Consider the following 19,350-nt stretch of genomic DNA (forward strand, 5'->3'; position numbering starts at 1 on the left):
CGTGGGGTCTTTAGTTTTATTCGCTGCCGAAGACATGCGGGGGATCGGGGAGTCCTTCCCCTTCCAGCTCATTCTCTCTCGGTGCGTCTAGAGTCCTTGGTTCAGGAGATTATTCGCTTTAGGTCCAGGCTGCGATCGGAGCTCACGGAAGTAGCTACTGCATTGCTCCGCGCCGCGCATGGGCCCCCCAAAATTAATGATTTTCTTAAACAATATGCTAAACCTCTCGGGCTTTCTGAGGGGGACAGGGAGGACCTGGAGGCTCCACTGGCAGTGGATGAATTTTTAATTGCAGTAAAATCCCTTAAACCAGGCAAAGCCCCGGGTCCGGATGGACTGACAGCTCAATATTACAAAACATTTAAACAAACCTTAGGCCCACTTTTTGTGGAGGCTTTCAACGGGGTCTCGTCCTCCACTGTCCCCTCTAGATAGTTTCTTGAGGCGCACATCTCAGTCATCCCTAAGCCAGAAAAAGATACCCAATGTTGCTCTAATTATAGACCAATTTCGCTGCTGAACCTAGACGCAGAGCTACTTGCTAAAATTCTAGCAAATAGGATATTACCTTTTATTCCGAACCAGAGCCGGGCCGAGGCAGAGGCTGGAAAGGCTACAGCCTTAGGGCGATTGGCTGCCAGGGCGCAAAAAGGGGTTCCCAAGTCCCAACTTCTCCTCCCTCCCACTCTTCATGCCCCTCCTTCACTGTGCTTCCCACCACACTTCTCCCCGACAGAGCATGGAGCGCAGCGGGCAACCAGCAAGGATTACAGCAGAAACCTGACTCACCTCCTCCTGGATCCAAGCGAAGTCTGGTGTTTCTGCCTGTGTGCGATTCATTCAGCCTACATGTATAGACAAGGAGCACCGGAGCCCATCTATCTCTTTATGCTCTATATTTCCTGACTTTCAGTACAGGAAGTATATAGAGGCAGAGGAGACAGACAAGCTCCGGACTTCTGTAGCTGGGAAGTGAGTGAAGCTGCTGCTTTGATCCTCTCTGCACACTCCTCCGTACTCTGCAGGGGGGGAGGGGGATGCAGGGGGGCTTGTATACTGCAGTGAGCCTGAGCCACAGTATACAAGTGATTAGAGGCAATAAGAACAATAAAGTGCTTGTGCCATACATTTAATTGTTGTTTTTAGTGAGAGGTGCATCTATATGTCTGCAACACCACTGCTTACAGATTGACATGGGATAGCACAGGAATTTCAGTATTCTAATCATCTGCTCAGCGTTTAGCTTAGAGGGGGGAAACTAATATATAATTCTTTATATATTATATATAATTATTACTATTTCTGTACATGACATTCTGCAGGTCCTGTGAGGTTCTATTGTGGGGTGCTACCTTATTCTGGGGCAGGTCTGGCTATTACTGGGGGTGCTATCTTATTCTGGGGGCATGTGTAGCTATTACTGGGGGAAGGGGGGGAGGCTACCATATTCTGAAGGGGGTCTGACAGTTACCGGAGTGGAAGAGGACGGTCAAGTTACTCTGACAGCAAATCCGTCTTTTAATGGGGGAGGGGAGGCTATCTCATTTTGGGGGAATGTCAGGCTATTGGCGGGTTGGATGGAGAATGCTACATTATTCTGGGGGCATATCTGGCTATTACTTAGGTGGGGGGTGGCTACTTTACTCTGGAAACACGACTGGCTTTTACTGGTGGTGTGGTGTGTGAGCTACCTTATTCGAGGGGCACATCTGGCTATTACTGGGAAGGGGGGAAGGCTAGGGTTAGGGGCTTCCTAATACTGGGGGCAAATTTGTTACCTGTACTGGGGTGGGCATTTTTTTTTTTTGCTTTTTTTGCCTTTTTGAGGGGGGGGGGGGCAACTTGGAATCTCCGCCTCTAGTGCTGGAGAACCTTGTCCTGGCCCTGTACCGAACCACATTGAACTAGATCAGTCAGGCTTTGTCCCAGGCAGAGAAGCTAAAGATAATGTCATGCGTACGATAGGTGTAATAGCATATGCAAGGGCTCATAAGATCGACTCGTTCCTCCTCTCCACTGATGCCGAAAAGGCTTTCGACAGGGTGGCGTGGGATTATATGCATGCCACCCTGTCGAGCCTTGGCCTGGGCACCCCCATGTTACAATGGATTGGGCTCCTCTACACCAACCCCTCGGCCAGGGTGAAGGCTAATGGCGTCTTATCTGAGCCATTGCTTATTTCAAATGGAACAAGGCAAGGGTGTCCCCCTGTCCCCCCTCATATACATTCTCACTCTGGAATCATTCCTCAATGCTGTGAGGCCACACAGGGACATTAGGGGGATATCAGCTGATGACACCATACATGTAGTCTCAGCATTTGCGGATGACCTTCTGTTTTATCTTCAGGACCCACTGGTATCTCTGCCTGTCCTAATCGGTAAATTCAAGGAATTTGGCGTTATCTCAAATCTTACAATAAATTTTCATAAATCCCAAGCTCTAAACATTTCTCTAGAGAATTCCCTTATCCAACACTGTAAGCACTCCTTTGCCTTCAAATGGGCCAGAGACTCCCTCAGATACTTAGGGATTAACATTCCAACAAACCTAAATAACCTCTACTCCTTGAACTATGTTACTTTGGGGACCTCCTTGAGAGATGACTTACTGAGATGGGGACAACAAAAAAGCCTCATGGTTCGGCCGTATGGCTTCAGTCAAAATGAACTTATTACCACGCTTCTTATATATTAGTCAATGCATTCCTATTTCCTTACCACCTAAATTTATCAAAGACCTTCAAGTCAAATCTCTAAATTCATCTGGGGCCACAAACCCCCGCGTTTAAAAAGATCCATTTTGTCCACGCAAAAAGAAGAGGGTGGTATGGCTCTTCCAGATCTATACAAATATCATTGTTATGATCGCTTCTGCAGCGTTTACTGCTGACTGCAGTGGTATTGCAAACCAAACAGTTCTAATGTCATTACATGCATTTGCTTGCATAGTTTGGTTTGCACTTAAACTAGTTGCTGATTCCATCTGCAGTCGCTCTGAAGTTAATGACAGTTTAATATGCTTTTGTGTAAACAAACATTGTCTGCTGCAGTGGAGGGGCGGTCCCTTTCCTGCAGGCTGCATATCATTGTCTGCCTTTTCCTGCTATCAGCCTGTGATTAATTACCATTCACTTGTGTGGGAATCTGCAGGTCTGCTCCCATTGGATGACCTCAGTATAAAGAACTGCTTCCTGCAATGCCTCATGGGCTACCATAGTTTCAGACTCTATCTGTTACTCTGCTCGTGCCCCACCTCGTTCCTGGTCCGTGTGGACTGCGCTGACTCCTGCGAAGGGGTCAGCGAGTCCTCCTAGTTCTGCTCTTGTTCTAGAAGTTGTTACTTGCTTGTCTTGTGTCATATATTGGTTCATCGCCAATATATACGCATACTTGCGCATTTTGTTATTTTCCTTGTATCCGTGTTACGTTGATATATCAGTGTTGCTGATATATACATACACGAACTGTTTATTTCCTGTGTTCAGTTAGTCAGTTTCCAGCACGTTTTGGTAGTTTGCGCGTATCGTGAACACCCGTGCTGAGCTAGTTATCCTGTTCCTGGTCCTGTTTGTGGATTGCGTTCATCTCTGCGAAGAGATAGCGAATCCTTCTGAGTCCTGTTCCCTGTATTACTCCAGTTCTAGTCAGCGTTCCTGCTTATGTCATATATCGGTTCATTGCCGATATATACATATGTTAGTCAGACCTTACAAATAGTTTCATTGATAGCTGTAAGTGTAATACGCTAGGAAAACATACTTATTGTATATTTATCTGTGTTACGTTCATCTATCTCGATCCTGCTATTTCCTGTCTCTCCTGTCCTGTCTTTGTGAGGCACGCCATCGCCGCAACGCATTGGCTGCCTCATTCCAGTCTGTCTGGTTTTGGACGCTTGCTGTCGCTAAGTAATCGCTAGCTAGCAAGCGTTCATTCTGTCTACCTGTCCTGATCTCCTCAGTCCTGGTTTATGCGCTCAGCGCTACTTTGCGCTGAGACGTTATTACGGAAGTGTTTGTGGCTGTTCAGATCTGCACCGGCTCTGTGCACCACAATCTCCTATTGGAGTCAGTCCTCTCCTCCACTAAACTGGGGATATCCTGATCCCTTGTGCTGGTGTGTGTACCTCCTTCACGTCAGCTTATGTGTTGTATGCTGACTGTGGAGATTACACCCCCAAGCTTAACATTATGGTAGCCCCATTACCAATCCCCATTGTGGGGGGGGGTTCCCAGCAAAAATGACACTGTTTGTTATGGTTCCTGTTCCTTTAAGAAATTTGAGAAGCTCAATTCTGAAACAGAAAATGAGTTTTTTTCTGAATGTGCCAGGTTCCTGGCCAATCCTGAGCTCCAGGCTACTCCTGTTTCAACGTGGGCCCCCCAGCTAGTTTATGTTTTATTTAAGGGAAGATTGTTTCAGTGGGCCTACGATGTCTTGGATCATACCAATTTAAAAGAAAGACCACTGGAATTTCTAGCGTTTGTGATCCATAACTGGCTGCGCAAAACCGATTTGCCTAGCCCTTTTGATAAGCTCCTGGCAGCTTGTCAATCAGCTGCTCCTTCTACTGCCTACAAAAATAATCAGCAAGCAGATAATTGTTCTGATAACTTTTCTTCTGCTAAGGCAGCAGGGTCTAAAGCCAAACGTAAACGCTCCAAAAGAAAAGCGTTACAATCAGCGGAGTCGTTGCCCTTGGCGACTGCGCATCAGATCTGTAATGAGACTCCGCCAGTAGCAGATAATGAAATTCAGTCACCATTCAGGGGAGTCAAATGGACCTATGAAACTACTAATGAACTTTCATTGCTAGCCAGGGAAAATAAAAGTTCTTGTTTAAATGAATTATCTGAATATGATTATGAAGATATATTACAGAGTATTGAACAGATCAATTTATTCGTGCAGCAAGGGAAATTTGCATACACTACAGTTCAACACTTGCTACAGGTATTGGAAATCCTTAGGAATAAGAAATCGGCCAATTACCTGCTAAATAACCCAATGTATGTTTCTGCCACTAACACATTTGCAAACTATGATCAGCCGGAATGCTCAGCTGTTAAATATGCATGGGATCCTCCATTTGAGAAAGGAGAGATGGAAGCTCTGGTCTATGAATGGAAGAAAGATGCAAGTTCATTTTGTCAGTTTTACAGTGCAAAAAGTGAATTAGTATTGAATGCATGCATTAAGTCTGCCTATAACCTAATAAAAACTGGTGTGTGTGGGTATGACTTTGTGGCTCCATTGATCGATGTGTGGAGAATGATTCTTGACGATTTTTATGCGATTCAATCAGTTGATACCAGGGAAGACACACTGTCAAGTGGAGATTGTTTCCTTTTCCTCAGTTCCTGAGGACTCGCCTGCTTCAGCACCTTTGGCTGATTCAGCGAGTGATTCAGAGCTCCTTTTGTGTGAAATTGAAGTTCCTGTAATTCCACCCTGTACCATGGATAACTCAGTGTTACTTCCCAGTAAGACAGAAATTACTAATACTTCCTTAATCTTGCCCTGCACAAATTTCTCAGCAGAGGACCCAGAGGTCCTGCTGACTTTTGAGTCCAGCCTAGCCAGTACTCATGACTCTTTGTTTAGTGAAACAGACACCAGAAAAATCTTGCCTGTCTCTGCAAACATTTCTGCAGAAATTACCTGTGTTAATAAAGTTCAACTCCTGTCTGATCCAGCAGATGCCAATAGATGCACTACATCAGTTTCTGAGTCCCAGCAATCCTGTCCAGAAATCTCAGAACCCCAGCATCTGAATTTTCCAATTTCACAATTGAATGGTGATTTAGATGCGCAAACATTGTGTTTTGATCTTCCTGTTTCTACACCTCGCTCTAGTTTCATGAATAACTCAGAGCGTCTGCTATGTGAGTCCGAAATCGCAGAATTATTACCGTGTTCAGAAAATGTTCCAGTGAACTTGCCCTGTACCATGAATTGTGCAGTAGATCTCTCCAATGAAACTCAGGTCACAGAGTCATTATGCTGTCCAGCAGGTGCTTCCATGGTTTTGCCCTGCAGTGTGGACTGTTCGGTGATCCTGTCCAGTGAAGCTGTGGTCGCAGAGTCTTATGCTTCACCCAGTACTTTGGATACTTCAAACCCTCTAGCAGAACAGTCTGAGGCACTGCTTACCTCAGTTGGTGTTGCAGTAATATTCACTTGTCTAGCAGCTGTTTTGGAATTACAGTCTGCTCTAATAAAACTTGATGAATTTCTGCCCAGCGAAGCAGAAGCCATTGAAATGTTGTCCTCGTCAGCAAGTGTGTTAGATACCTTGCCCTGTACACAGTCTGATTTAACCAATGTTGTTGAGTCCCTCTCCAGTGTTGTAACAGCCGAGGAACTCCAGCCCTGTCCTCTGAATGTTTCAAAAGTCTTGCCCTGTAACATGGATAATTCTGACTCGCTGGAAAAAATAATAGAAATCTCAGAATTTCAGTCCGGGTTAATGAGTGTTTCTGAAACCCAGCCCTGTATCCTGGAAAATTCTGGTTCTCTGGCCGGTGTGGCAGAAGTTCCTGAGTCCCCTTCCTGTCCAGTGAGTTACTCAGTTTTGCCTAGTTCAGTGGGGATTGCTGCACTACTGACTTGTTTTGCAGCCCTTCATGAGCTCCAATCCAGTGTATTTGATGAGTCTCTGTCTAGTCCAGAAGAAGTTATGGGAACCCTGTCTAGTTCGGTGCATACATCAGAAGATTTGTCCTGTCTTGTAAATGCCCCTGAACATGATTTGTTAATAACTTTGCTGGAATCAGAGACATCTAAGTCTGATCCTGCATTTTTTAGTGAGAATCCAGTAACTGTGAAGTCTAGTCATGATGATTTTTTTTTGCCCAGTCCTGGTTTCGGGTCCTACCTTGACTGACTTTGAGGTTTGCAGTTCCTTGACATGCCCAGAAGTCTCTCTTGTGCCGGTGTGCCCAGATGTGCTTCGTATGCCAGAGTGCCCAAGTGTGTCTGTGTTGGCGTGCTCACACGCTTCCCTAGTGGAGACATGTTCTGATGTTGCCGGTTGACCTGCATGCCCGGAGATGGTTCTGGTCCCTAAAAACCCTGATCTTGATGTTTGTCCTTGTGACCCTGACTCTAGAGTTGCCCTGGGTTCCATAGGGGTTCTTGATGGTTCTCCATGTGAGCCTAAGGGGCGTTCTGACCTGTGGGGATCTCTTTGGAGCTTCCAAGTGTTCTGGGAGATCTCTAAGGAAACTTGTCCTGGTACCTTGGACTGGTTCAACGGTGGGTTTTGTGTTGGTGTGGACAGTTCCGGTGGGCATTGCAAAGGCTTTGGCGTTTTTGGACAGTCCCGGGAAGGCGGTGGGTATCGCTCAGAGAGTTTCTGGGGGCTTTTCTCTGGAAGTCGTGGTTCTGATGGGTATCACACTGAGGCTTGTAGTGCTGACGGGCATGGTTCGGTAGGTTCTGGTTTCAATTGGTCTAGTTTTGGTGAGACTGATTTGGGAATTTGGTTTTGTCGGACGGATCCGACCTTCATGAATTTTCAGTCAGATCAGTTTGCTGGATTTCCCACTTCTGATTTTTTGGTTTGGGTGGTTCAGGAGAAATATGTCAGTTTTCATAGGCGTCCAGAGGCCGCGTTTAAGGGAGGGGGTACTGTTATGATCGCTTCTGCAGCGTTTACTGCTGACTGCAGTGGTATTGCAAACCAAACAGTTCTAATGTCATTACATGCATTTGCTTGCATAGTTTGGTTTGCACTTAAACTAGTTGCTGATTCCATCTGCAGTCGCTCTGAAGTTAATGACAGTTTAATATGCTTTTGTGTAAACAAACATTGTCTGCTGCAGTGGAGGGGCGGTCCCTTTCCTGCAGGCTGCATATCATTGTCTGCCTTTTCCTGCTATCAGCCTGTGATTAATTACCATTCACTTGTGTGGGAATCTGCAGGTCTGCTCCCATTGGATGACCTCAGTATAAAGAACTGCTTCCTGCAATGCCTCATGGGCTACCATAGTTTCAGACTCTATCTGTTACTCTGCTCGTGCCCCACCTCGTTCCTGGTCCGTGTGGACTGCGCTGACTCCTGCGAAGGGGTCAGCGAGTCCTCCTAGTTCTGCTCTTGTTCTAGAAGTTGTTACTTGCTTGTCTTGTGTCATATATTGGTTCATCGCCAATATATACGCATACTTGCGCATTTTGTTATTTTCCTTGTATCCGTGTTACGTTGATATATCAGTGTTGCTGATATATACGTACACGAACTGTTTATTTCCTGTGTTCAGTTAGTCAGTTTCCAGCACGTTTTGGTAGTTTGCGCGTATCGTGAACACCCGTGCTGAGCTAGTTATCCTGTTCCTGGTCCTGTTTGTGGATTGCGTTCATCTCTGCGAAGAGATAGCGAATCCTTCTGAGTCCTGTTCCCTGTATTACTCCAGTTCTAGTCAGCGTTCCTGCTTATGTCATATATCGGTTCATTGCCGATATATACATATGTTAGTCAGACCTTACAAATAGTTTCATTGATAGCTGTAAGTGTAATACGCTAGGAAAACATACTTATTGTATATTTATCTGTGTTACGTTCATCTATCTCGATCCTGCTATTTCCTGTCTCTCCTGTCCTGTCTTTGTGAGGCACGCCATCGCCGCAACGCATTGGCTGCCTCATTCCAGTCTGTCTGGTTTTGGACGCTTGCTGTCGCTAAGTAATCGCTAGCTAGCAAGCGTTCATTCTGTCTACCTGTCCTGATCTCCTCAGTCCTGGTTTATGCGCTCAGCGCTACTTTGCGCTGAGACGTTATTACGGAAGTGTTTGTGGCTGTTCAGATCTGCACCGGCTCTGTGCACCACAATCTCCTATTGGAGTCAGTCCTCTCCTCCACTAAACTGGGGATATCCTGATCCCTTGTGCTGGTGTGTGTACCTCCTTCACGTCAGCTTATGTGTTGTATGCTGACTGTGGAGATTACACCCCCAAGCTTAACAATCATGTAGCTGCCCAAGCCTGTCGAGTGGTCGAATGGGCCAATACTATATCACCTAAAAACTGGGTTAAAATAGAACAGGCCTCGGCCGAATGCAAGATCCAAACCCTGGTCTACCTGCCCAGCCAAGATTCAATCCCAATGGGGTAACCCCCTCATGACGGCAACCATTAAAACCCTAAGGAAAATCCTCCCATCGTTAAAACAGGTCTCATTTCCTAGTAGATTGGAATCTCTCATAGATAACCTAGACTTTTGTGTGGCCTCAGACAACACATTCCTGAGGAACTGGCCGGGTACTTGCTGCCCTAGAATCCAAGACCTTCTCAGTAGAGGTGCAGTACTCTCATTCCCACAGATGAAAGCTTTGAGAGAGGGTGTCAAGCTTACACAGTGGCAATACTTTCAGATCAGGCACTTCCTCAATGCCAGACGCAGATCCACAGATTGGACTAAAACGCCCACAGACTTTGAGAATCTTATCTCTAATGCTATTAAACCGAATCACCTGATCTCTACGATTTATAAGATGCTAATAGCTGGCACTGAGGAAGCCAAACTTAAATGCCAGACTCAATGGGAAACAGATTTGGGTAACGAGATTGCCAATGATCAATGGACAAAAATCTACTTGTTAAATCATAAGGGGTCTCTCAATGCTAATACTCAAGAACTAGGGTACAAAATTCTAACACGCTGGTATAAACTCCCTACACCATTCAGAAGGTGTTTCCATCTGCTTCTGTTGACTGCTGGAGATGTAATTCAGATGTCAGCACTCTTTTTCACATCTTTTGGTCTTGTTCTTTAATTGTATCCTACTGGACGGATATACATGGGCTGATGGAGTATATTCTGGGTGAGAGCGTTGTTTTCTCTCCGGGCCTCTTTCTGCTTCATGACACGTGTGACCCAGTCAAATCATATAAAAAATCCCTGAAAATCCACCTAATCAATGCTGCAAGGGCCCTTGTCCCATTGAATTGGAAAGCACAACTCCCCCTATAATCAAAGCCTGGGTCAGGCGGGTGGAGGCAATTGAGACTATGGAGCATATTATACTGTTGGCACAGGATCGTAATGAACAATACACCATTACCTGGTCCCTTTGGAACCAGTGGCGGACATACGGCCGTGCAGGCCGTGCCGCCGCACGAGGGCCCCTGAAGTTCCGTTTTCTTCAGGGGCCCATTAAGTATTTTTTTTTTTTTTAATTTTTTTTTTTATTATTTTATTCCCCGGGGGGCCCCCCGATTCCTATCCTCCCTCCCTCCCTCACCTCGGGGGGCCCCCCTCCCGATATGCGCGGCGGGAGAGCGAGCGAGCGAGCGGCAAATGCAGGAAGTCTTCAGGGCTCTCCAGGCATCCGCTAGAGGCCCAGCCGCTTAGTCTCCAATATGTCTCCAGTTGGAGACATATTGGAGACTCAGCGGCTGGGCCTCTAGCGGATGCCTGGAGAGCCCTGAAGACTTCCTGCATTTGCCGCTCGCTCTCCCGCCGCGCATATCGGGAGGGGGCCCCCCGAGGTGAGGAAGGAAGGGAGGGAGGGAGGATAGGAGTCGGGCCCCCCACCCGGATAGCTACCCACCCGGCTACCTAACCACCTACCCACCCGGCTACCTACCTACCCACCCACCAGGCTTCCTACCTACCCACCCGACTACCTAACCACCCACCAGGCTTCCTACCTACCTACCCACCCGGCTACCTACCCACCCACCAGGCTTCCTACCTAACCACCCACCCAACTACCTAACCACCCACCCGGCTACCTACCCACCCGGCTACCTACCCACCCACCAGGCTTCCTACCTAACCACCCACCCGGCTACCTACCCACCCGGCTACCTACCCACCCGGCTACCTACCTACCTACCTACCCACCCGGCTACCTACCTACCTAACCACCCACCCGGCTACCTACCTAACCACCCACCCGGCTACCTACCTAACCACCCACCCGGCTACCTACCGGGCTAGTTACCAACCCACCCACCAGGCTACCTACCCACCCACCCGGCTACCCACCCACCCACCAGGCTACCTACCTACCTACCCACCCGGCTACCTACCTAACCACCCACCCGGCTACCTACCGGGCTAGTTACCAACCCACCCACCAGGCTACCTACCCACCCACGAGGCTACCTACCCACCCACCCACCAGGCTACCTACCCACCCACCAGGCTTCCTACCTACCCACCCGGCTACCTACCTACCCACCCGGCTACCTACCCACCCACCAGGCTTCCTACCTACCCACCCGGCTACCTACCTAACCACCCACCCGGCTACCTACCTACCCACCCACCCGGCTACCCACCCACCAGGCTTCCTACCTACCTACCCACCCGGCTACCTACCTAACCACCCACCCGGCTACCTACCTAACCACCCACCCGGCTACCTACCGGGCTAGTTACCAACCCACCCACCAGGCTACCTACCCACCCACCAGGCTACCCACCCACCCACGCACCAGGCTACCTACCTAACCACCCACCCGGCTACCTACCTAACCACCCACCCGGCTACCTACCGGGCTAGTTACCAACCCACCCACCAGGCTACCTACCTACCCACCCACCAGGCTACCTACCTAACCACCCACCCGGCTACCTACCGGGCTAGTTACCAACCCACCCACCAGGCTACCTACCCACCCACCAGGCTACCCACCCACCCACCCACCAGGCTACCTACCTAACCACCCACCCGGCTACCTACCTAACCACCCACCCGGCTACCTACCTAACCACCCACCCGGCTACCTACCGGGCTAGTTACCAACCCACCCACCAGGCTACCTACCTACCCACCAGGCTACCTACCTAACCACCTACCCGGCTACCTACCGGGCTAGTTACCAACCCACCCACCAGGCTACCTACCTACCCACCCACCGGGCTACCTACCTACCTACCGGGCTAGTTACCCACCCACCCACCAGGCTACCTACCCACCCACCCACCCACTCACCCACCCACTAGGCTACCTATCCACCCAACCACCCATGGGAGCTGCGCGCCGGATGGAGGCTGGGACAGGAGGTCTGCTGCTGCAGGTGAGTAAATGTTTTTGTTTTATTTATATTAGCAGGTGTATGTTCTGGGCAGGTCTGCCACATGATTGCATGTATTTTCTGGGCATATTTGCCGACATGATTGCACGTATTTTCTGGGCATATCTGCCGACTTGTTTGCACGTATTTTCTGGGCATATCTGCCGAATTGATTGCATGTATTTTCTGGGCATATCTGCCGACTTGTTTGCACGTATTTTCTGGGCATATCTGCCGACTTGATTGCATGTATTTTCTGGGCATATCTGCCGACTTGATTGCACGTATTTTCTGGGCATATCTGCCGACATGATTGCACGTATTTTCTGGGCATATCTGCCGACATGATTGCACGTATTTTCTGGGCATATATGTGTATTTTCTTGAGAAAACCTGCACAATTATGTGAATTTTCTGGGGAAAGGGTCACCAAAACTTGGGCCCACTGTCTTTGCGTTGCACTTTTCAAGGGAACCTGAGGTGAGAATAATATTGAGGCTGACATATTTCTCTCCTTTTAAGCAATACCAGTTGCCTGGCTGCCGTGCTGGTCCTCTGCCTCTTATTCTTTCAACCATAGACCCTGAACAAGCATGCAGCAGGTCAGGGGTTTCTGACAATATTGTCAGAACTGAGAAGATTAGCTGCATGCTTGTTGCTGGTGTAATTCAGTTTATTACTGCAGCCAAATAGATCAGCAGGGCCGCCAGGCAACTAGTATTGTTTAAAAGGAAATAAACCCTCACCCCGGGTTCGCTTTAAGTTACAGTTAGCTCCGCCCTCATCCGGTCATTGCCACGCCCATTTTTTGCCGCGGCGCTACGCGCCGCAGGCTCTACGCGCCGCAGGCTCTATCCACTATTTTTTGCCGCGGCGCGCCGCAGGTTGTAGCCACGCCCATATTTTGACGCAGGTCATAGGGGGCCCACAATTACAATTTTGCACAGGGGCCCACTGCTGGCTGTGTCCGCCACTGTTTGGAACGAATTCCAATACTCTCAAAAATATAAAGATATTATGCAGATATGAGGCTCAAATATCCAACCTCTTTTTTCTCCTTGTCTTTTTTCATTCTTCTCTCTTCCTCTCTTTCTGGTGGCCTTGTGGGAGGACCCCAGACTACAATTTATATCACTTTTAATGTCGTTTTAATGTTTTGGAATTAACAAACAGTCTTGCAATTATAAAAGCCTATATGCTTCGACATAGATATGTTTCTGATGTTTATGCTTTGTTTTGATAGCATTTTTCTACTGTCAAAATGTCTTCATCTAGTAATGTATCCCTCAAGACTTATCAGTGTTCTTTCGCTTGACTTATGTCTCAAAAACAGTATTGTATGTTCGTTAACTACATTTGGCAAATCAAATTCAATTGTGAAAAAAAAATCTGTAACTGGCTGGTACTTTCTCCTTCCTGAGTGGTGATGTCAGACGCACCTGGCTCCGCCCTACAAGTTTCGTCCATGAGGACTCATCGGGGGCATTTGGGGAATAATAAATAACCAAGATCCAAGGTGCACTAGGTGTTAAGTAGTCATATTCTGTGTCAATCAATATCCCCCTATAAAGCCCTTTCTTCAGTATTAGTAATAAGTATTTTTGGAAGTTTTTCGCTCAGCTAATTTTCATGCTTAGCTAATTGTCTGGCCCTTCCCCACAATTTTATTTTTTTTTTACATATCACCGATATTGTCTTTATTGTCATCCAGAGGATTAAAAAGTGATAGGTTTCTAATGGTTGTAAGTACAAACCCACTATATGTGGGGTTAGGTCTCTGTGTTGGTCCTTCTTTAGAGACAAAAAGTATTGCTTAATATTCAGTTTACACACAAATTCATGTATGTTGAAATACATGTCAAATTTGTTATTGTTCTGCTGTGGACCAAATTTCGAACCCTTATTGAGTACATTAGTTTCTGATTATATTAGTACCTTCCCACTTAAATTGTATATACCTTTTCCTTTTAGTGTTTTCTTTGTAGTCTCAGGGCCTTTTTCCACTAGCCTGCGATTTGCGATTTGCTTCTGATCGCAAATCGCAAGGTACATTAAACTAATGGAAACTGCAGCAGCAATTTCCATTAGTGCGATCCGATTGCGATGCGATTTTGGTAAAAGCGCAATCGTCGTCCTGCCGCGTTTTGTATGCGATTGAGCTGGACTATAATGAGTATAGTAGCTCAATCGCAATCGCATGGTGGAAATTGAAACGCGATTGCGATCGCGATTAGAATCGCGATCGCAGTCGCGATCGCATTTCATAGTGGAAAAGGGCCCTCACTCTGTTTCCTCTTCTATTTGTCTTTTTTGTTTATTTATCATTTACTGTAATATACTGCTTACTGCCTGTAATTATTTGCTATCAGGGAACAATGGATAAGTCATAATCTTACCAGGAATAGCCAGGATTAGGCGACCACAATCTACTATATATATATATATAGTAAGAGCTGGTCAACTCTTCCACACAGTGGAATCACTCTGCAGTCCTTCCTGCCTAAAAGCCCCAACCACAGTCTCCAGGGAAAGGTGTGAAGAATTCTCTGCCTTCTTCACAAACAAGGTGTCTACCATCCGTGCCAGCATTACACTAACAACATCAATTGACCACTGGACTTTGCATCTGCCTACTACCGTACCACCATGGCAAGTCTTTGACACTCTGAGTGAAGGAGTGAAGAAGATTTTGGAATTCTCATTCAAAGTCTCCGCCCCCACTACCTGCGACCTGGATCCTGGCCCAACTGGATCCTTAATGCAGTGCCCAGAGCTGATCAGGCCAGCACTTCACACAATCACTCAGTGCTCCTTGCAAAGTGGACTTTTCCCAGAAGAACTAAAGAAAGCAATCATAAAACCCCTCTTGAAGAAACCATCACTAGATCCTGATTCTGTAACCAACTACAGACCTGTGGCGAACTTACCATTCCTATCAAAAGTTATTGAGAAAGCAGTCGCCAACCAGCTAGAAGCCAGGCTTACAGATAACAACATCTTTGATACTTTTCAGTCAGGATTCAGGAGAAAGCACAGCACTGAAACGGCATTAGTTCGAGTAATGAATGATCTACTTACTGCAAGGGACAGGGGTGATTGCTCAATTCTGATTCATCTTGACTTGTCTGCAGCATTTGATACTGTGGATCATGAAATACTAATCCAGCGACTGAAGAATTAATGTGGCCTAAGGGGTACTGTTCTTAGCTGGTTTCAGACCTTCCTATCCGGCAGGACACAGCAAGTATGTCTGGGCACACACTACTCTAATCCAGTGCCACTTCCCTATGGAGTTCCACAGGGTTCTGTACTATCACCATTACTCTTTGCAGTCTACATGCTCCCACTGGGCAAAATAATCCAGAACTATGGCCTAGGATACCATTGTTATGCAGATGACACACAACTGTATCTGTCCTTCAAGCCTGGCACCCAAGACCCATCAGCATCCATAAATGCGTGTCTAGTGGATTTACAAGATTGGATGAACACCAGCTGGCTGAGGCTGAACTCTGACAAAACAGAGGTGTTGGTGGTAGGTGGTCCACACATGATGGATAAAGTTCAAAACGCTCACCATCTCAAACTAGCAATTGGGGGAGATACTGTACAGTATAAAGACTCGGTGCGAAACCTTGGGGTGATCCTGGATGGAAATCTAAAACTCAAACAGCAGATATCAGCTGTCGTCAAGTCTTCCTTCTTCCATCTAAGAAATATAGCGAAAATCAAAGACCTTATCCCAGCTGAAGACCTACCTGTCCTGGTTCATGCATTTGTATCCTCCCGCCTAGACTACTGCAACGCCCTGTTCATCGGATCTACAGATAAGCTTTTGCGCCCCTTACAGCTAGTACAGAATGCTGCAGCCAGACTCCTAGCCAATGCCCCCTGCAGCTCACACATCACCCCAGTACTGCAAACTCTTCACTGGTTGCCAGTAAAATGGAGAATCAATTTTAAGATCTGCCTGCTGACATTCAAGGCTCTACACCACATGGGACCCAAATAACAACAAAAATAATATTTATATAGCGCTTTTCTCCCTGGGGACTCAAAGCGCTGTGACCCTGCATTATGCAGTCTCAAAGGCTAGGGAAAAGAGGTGAGTTTTTAGCCTTTTTTTTAAAGCTGTCCAGAGAAGGAGCCTCTCGTACTGATTGTGGAAGTGAGTTCCATAGAGTAGGGGCTGCATAGGAAAAGGCCGAGCACCAAATGTTAAGTGTATCCTGGGAATAACCAGCTTCATCTTGTTGGCATAGCGGAGGGTGCGTGGAGGGGCATAAAGTTCCAATAGATCCGCTATGTATTTGGGTCCCATGTGGTGTAGAGCCTTGAATGTCAGCAGGCAGATCTTAAAATTGATTCTCCATTTTACTGGCAACCAGTGAAGAGTTTGCAGTACTGGGGTGATGTGTGAGCTGCGGGGGGCATTGGCTAGGAGTCTGGCTGCAGCATTCTGTACTAGCTGTAAGGGGCGCAGAACCTTATCTGTAGATCCGATTAACAGGGCGTTGCAGTAGTCTAGGCGGGAGGATACAAATGCGTGAACCAGGGCATGTAGGTCTTCAGCTGGGATAAGGTGTTTGATTTTCGCTATATTTCTTAGATGGAAGAAGGAAGACGTAGCTGATCTATTGGAACTTTATGCCCCTCCATGCACCCTCCGCTCTGCCAACAAGATGAAGCTGGTTATTCCCAGGATACAACTAACATTTGGTGCTCGGGCCTTTTCCTATGCAGCCCCTACTCTATGGAACTCACTTCCACAATCAGTACGAGAGGCTCCTTCTCTGGACAGCTTCAAAAAAAGGCTAAAAACTCACCTCTTTTCCCTAGCCTTTGAGACTGCATAATGCAGGGTCACAGCGCTTTGAGTCCCCAGGGAGAAAAGCGCTATATAAATATCATTATATATATATATATATATATATATAGGGATGAGCGTAATGACCTAATTACGAATTTCCGAAATTTCGCGAAATTACTACAATTACGATTTTAGCAGTAATCGAAATTTCGTAATTTTCGCAAATTACGCAAATTTTCGTAATTACGATTACGAAATTTAGTATTTTAAAGTTTGCAAAGGTTTCTATCCCTCTAGATGCCTTCGTAATCGAAATTTCACTCCCGTAATGACGAATTTCGTGTCTTCAACCGAAATTTTACTGTTTCAGGTTTGTAAGGGTTTCTATCCCTCTAGATGCTTAAAATGAATAGCACAGCCAGCCAGCCAGCCAGCCAGCCAGCCAGCCAGCCAGCCAGCCAGCCTCCTCCTCCTCCTTTCTCTCTCTCTCTCTCTCTCTCTCTCTCTCTCTCTCTCTCTCTCTCTCTCTCTCTCTCTCTCTCTCTCTCTCTCTCTCTCTCTCTCTCTCTCTCTCCAGAGATCTGTAGTACTTCAAAACCATACTCACATTCATGACATGTCCAGGGATCAAACCCAGGCCAACCACATGGAAGACAGCTATGCTCACCACCATACCACCAAACACACACTAAATAGACTGCTAACCTAAATCTTACTTGTAGACAGTCATATGAGACACATGCTGGGTGCAGGGCTTTGTGATTGGACCATGCGATAGAGTGAGGTGCAAAAATGAAATCATGCCTAGCAGAGGATGGTTTCACAGTGCTAAATGCTAGGCTGGCTGTGGTGCAATTGGTTAGTGTGTCTGGCTGGTAACAGCAAGGTTACAGGTTCAATTCCATCCAGGCATGTCTTTTCCTTTTGCGTTCAACAGTTGTCCAAACAGAGTCAACAGAGCCCCAGATAGCCATGTAGAGTTAGGTCACTGCTAGCCTGGCTGTGGTGCAATTGGTTAGTGCGTCTGGCTAGTAACAGCAAGGTTACAGGTTCGATTCCATCCAGGCATGTCTTTTCCTTTTGCGTTCAACAGTTGTCCAAACAGAGTCAACAGAGCCCCAGATAGCCATGTAGAGTTAGGTCACTGCTAGCCTGGCTGTGGTGCAATTGGTTAGTGCGTCTGGCTAGTAACAGCAAGGTTACAGGTTCGATTCCATCCAGGCATGTCTTTTCCTTTTGCGTTCAACAGTTGTCCAAACAGAGCCAACAGAGCCCCAGATAGCCATGTAGAGTTAGGTCACAGCTAGCCTGGCTGTGGTGCAATTGGTTAGTGTGTCTGGCTGGTAACAGCAAGGTTTGATTCCATCCAGGCATGTCTTTTCCTTTTGCGTGCGCGCGCTGCGCCATTGAACCCCATGGGGTATTTTGCGTGCGTAAAACTTTACGCATGCAAAACTTTGTGCTCGGTGTTTGGACAACTGTTGAACTCAAAAGGAAAAGACATGCCTGGATGGAATCGAACCTGTAACCTTGCTGTTACCAGCCAGACACACTAACCAATTGCACCACAGCCAGGCTAGCTGTGACCTAACTCTACATGGCTATCTGGGGCTCTGTTGGCTCTGTTTGGACAACTGTTGAACGCAAAAGGAAAAGACATGCCTGGATGGAATCGAACCTGTAACCTTGCTGTTACCAGCCAGACGCACTAACCAATTGCACCACAGCCAGCCTAGCATTTAGCATTGTGAAACCATCCTCTGCTAGGCATGATTTCATTTTTGCACCTCACTCTATCGCATGGTCCATGGTCCAATCACAAAGCCCTGCACCCAGCATGTGTCTCATATGACTGTCTACAAGTAAGATTTAGGTTAGCAGTCTATTTAGTGTGTGTTTGGTGGTATGGTGGTGAGCATAGCTGTCTTCCATGTGGTTGGCCTGGGTTTGATCCCTGGACATGTCATGAATGTGAGTATGGTTTTGAAATACTACAGATCTCTGGAGAGAGAGAGAGAGAGAGAGAGGAGGAGGAGGAGGAGGAGGAGGAGGAGGAGGAGGAGGAGGAGGAGGAGGAGGAGGAGGAGGAGGAGGAGGAGGAGGAGGAGGAGGAGGAGGAGGAGGAGGAGGAGGAGGAGGAGGAGGAGGAGGAGGAGGAGGAGGAGGAGGGAGGAGGAGGAGGAGGAGGAGGAGGAGGAGGAGGAGGAGGAGGAGGAGGAGGAGGAGGAGGAGGAGGAGGAGGAGAGGAGGAGGAGGAGGAGGAGGAGGAGGAGGAGGAGCGAGGAGGAGGAGGAGGAGGGCTGGCTGTGCTATTCATTTTAGGCATCTAGAGGGATAGAAACCCTTACAAACCTGAAACAGTAAAATTTCGGTTGGAGACACGAAATTCGTCATTACGGAAGTGAAATTTCGATTACGAAATTGTAAATTACGATTTGAAAATTAATTACGAAATTACGAATTTGGGTCGTAATGTTAAATTTCGCATTCGTAATAAAAGCAGTTCGAAATTT

Source organism: Hyperolius riggenbachi, chromosome 11 (assembly GCF_040937935.1).
Source record: "Hyperolius riggenbachi isolate aHypRig1 chromosome 11, aHypRig1.pri, whole genome shotgun sequence".
Taxonomy (NCBI): Eukaryota; Metazoa; Chordata; class Amphibia; order Anura; family Hyperoliidae; genus Hyperolius; species Hyperolius riggenbachi.